The following is a 2,959-nucleotide window of genomic DNA, read 5'->3' on the forward strand; positions in this document are numbered from 1 at the left end:
ATATAAAACATATATCTAGTTTTAATACTTAATATTGTCAAAATAATATATTATAAACCGATTTCTTTATGATATACATGCGTTTAAAAATATTGTTAGTCATGTGAATAATTTATTTCACTTACATCGAGCATGTACAAACATATTTATTAATTATATATGTACAAATTATAACAATTATATCTTGGAAATCCTTCATGCATGTGAAAAAACATTTTATCTATTTAAGCATGTGATGTACACTTTTACAGATTTATCAAACTTATTCAGCTTTTATAGTGAAACTTTACCGTATAACCTAGTTAATGGCCTCTATAGTGAGACAATATTCATTACCTAAGTTTAACCACATAGTATTCCCATTTAACTATAACCGTTAATCCTAGGAGCTAGATACGTATGTATAGATCTATACGGGTTGACACCCCCACCTGTGGTTGCTAGCTACAACCTCGACTGATCTGTAATGCCTCATTTCTGGTATGTGATTTAAATAAAGTAATTTCATCCTTAAGGGGTACTCGACGAGTCTGTAGCCCGACTCGTCGAGTAGAGACAGGATGATCACGCAAATTGAGTTGGCTACTCGACGAGTCCATACGCTGGGACTCGGTGAGTCCGCCTGTCTGGATGACGCCCTAATTTTAAGGGTTTGCACGCTATTTAAACACACTTATACACCCCCAACCTCACCTCTATCACTCTCAGAACATTTCCCCTGTAAACCGTGGCCCCATTGTTGAGTTTGAGTGTGTTTGTGCTAGCTTGGAAGCCTTGGGAAGAGAAAGAAGGAAAGAAGGTCCACAGAAGAGAAGGGAGATCCAGGAGTGAGCTTCCATCTGTTTCTCATTCAGGTAATGAAGATTTGACCTTGTGCATTCCTCCATTAAAATGCTTGTTATGCCTTCTTTGGAGCCTCTTATGATTCAAACTTGAGATATGGACTCCCTTTTTTATGGAAACTTCAGATCTGGACCCTCATTGTATTCTAGAAGTGTAAAGTTTCAGTCAATATCGTGATTGAGGTCCCTCTTGAGCTTAGAACCCCATTAAGAGCTTAGTTTTGACATTTGAAGCCTTTAAAGCCATGCATGCACGTAAAGTTTGCAACTTTACGTGATAAGCATGCCCTAGAAGCTTGGATCTATGATTTGAAGCTGCTGCATGGCTCAAATCAGGTCTGTATGGAAAAGGGACTGAATGGACTCGACGAGTCGCAAGCTTGACTCGGCGAGTCATATGAAGATAGTCGTGGACTCGACGAGTTAGATGAGCAACTCGGCGAGTCCGATAAAGATTGCCTTAGACTCGACAAGTTGTTTGAACAACTCGGCGAGTCGGATGAGTTTTCCCGAGAAAAGTAGTGTTTGAGTGAAATAGCTTCATTCCTTCTTAGTTACACGTAAAGTTAGCAACTTTACGTGTTCAGATGGTCCCAGGAGCTTAGATCTACGAGTTAGATGCTCTTGAATGGATTAAAATCGATTGTATGAAATTTGCACGTTAGGACTCGACGAGTTGTTCGTCGGACTCGGCGAGTCGAGTCGCGAGTCCCCCGTCTTTCTTCGAGTTGTGAGTTTAGGGTGAATCAGTGAGTGGGGAAAGGACTCGGTGAGTTAAAGTCAGAGTTAGTGATGAAGGGACTCGATGAGTCTGCGCCCTGACTCGGCGAGTCCGGTCAACTGGAAGTTGACTTTGACCAGGGAGTTGACTTTGACTAGGGGTAAAATAGTCATTTTAGCCTGAGAGCATTTACCAGTAACTGATCTAGTGTTTTTGGAATTTGTAGCCGGACAGTTCTACAGCAGCAGTCAACCACTTTTAGAGTTAGCATCTCAGCAGCCAGCACTACGAGGTGAGTTTTCCTTCCAGTGGGAACGGGTCTACGACCACAATGCCGGCCCGTCTAGTTAGCAGTAGTTCCGGACTTTGGTCCGATGCAGTAGATCAGTGTGCTTGATGTCTTTGTGATTCAAGCATGTCTTTGTGTTATGTGTTCCGGACTTCGGTCCGATGCAGTATATGTGTTTATGCTAGTTGATATGTTTATGCTATGCTATGTTATGATCAGTCAGTTTCCGGACTTCGGTCTGATGCAGGGGACAAGGTCACAGTCAGTTCCGGATTTCGGTCCGATGCAGTTAGTTCCAGACTTCGGTCCGATGCAGGGGACAAGGTCCCAGTCATTTCCGGACTTCGGTCCGATGCAGTTTCCGGACTTTGGTCCGATGCAGAGGGCAAGGCCCTGGTTGGTTCCGGACTTCGGTCTGATGCAGTTTCCAGACTTCGGTCCGATGCAGTGGGCAAGGCCCAATATGTGTTTATATGCTATTGTATGGTATGTGGTAGTCTGGGGGAGCTCACTAAGCGTTGTGCTTACAGTTTCAGTTTTGGTTTCAGGTACTTCCGCAAGCAAAGGGAAGAGCTCGGGATGATGACATTGCACACACCACAACTTCAGCTTTTGTCCTGGGAGTTTATTTCAGATACTATGTTATGTTGTTATAGTTCTTTTGTTATGACACATCTATTATAACTTTTTGGGATTTATGACGTACGATTTCATGATATATTATAAATCGTTGATAACCTTAGTATTATTTAAACAAAAATTTTTGGGTCGTATTTTGGGTTGTTACATGATCAATCGAAGCGGGTGGATATTTATCTTTAGGATGTATTATGAAGCGTTGTGTAGGGATTATAACTGGTCACATAGCTTGGTTATAGGACTCAGTATAGGCATTAACCAGACTCTTTAACTAGAAACCACGGATCCGGTTTCTCGATTTATCAAACATTTTAAGTATGGACTTACTTATGGTTTAACTCTTTATCAAGCATTTTAAGTATGGACTTACTTATGGTTTAAGTCTTTACCAAGCATTTTAAGTATGGATTTACTTATGGTTTATCTATTTATCAAGCATTTTAAGTATGGATTTACTTATGGTTTAAC

General features: G+C 41.1%; 1 long non-coding RNA gene across 2 annotated transcripts; it reads left to right on the forward strand.

Moving 5' to 3' along the window:
• The first annotated feature begins 412 nt into the window (after window positions 1–412).
• On the forward strand, window positions 413–2,570 carry LOC145156423 (uncharacterized). 2 transcript variants are annotated; one of them, XR_013736688.1, is made up of 4 exons: window positions 413–854; window positions 1,790–1,855; window positions 2,100–2,338; window positions 2,401–2,570. It is a non-coding gene; the product is annotated as an uncharacterized LOC145156423 (long non-coding RNA). The 2 variants fall into 2 exon arrangements; XR_013736689.1 differs by lacking the exon at window positions 2,100–2,338.
• Window positions 2,571–2,959: the final 389 nt, after the last annotated feature.

This window comes from Lactuca virosa, chromosome 2 (genome assembly GCF_052849685.1).
Source record: "Lactuca virosa cultivar CGN04683 chromosome 2, Lactuca_virosa_CGN04683_v6, whole genome shotgun sequence".
Lineage (NCBI taxonomy): Eukaryota > Viridiplantae > Streptophyta > Magnoliopsida > Asterales > Asteraceae > Lactuca > Lactuca virosa.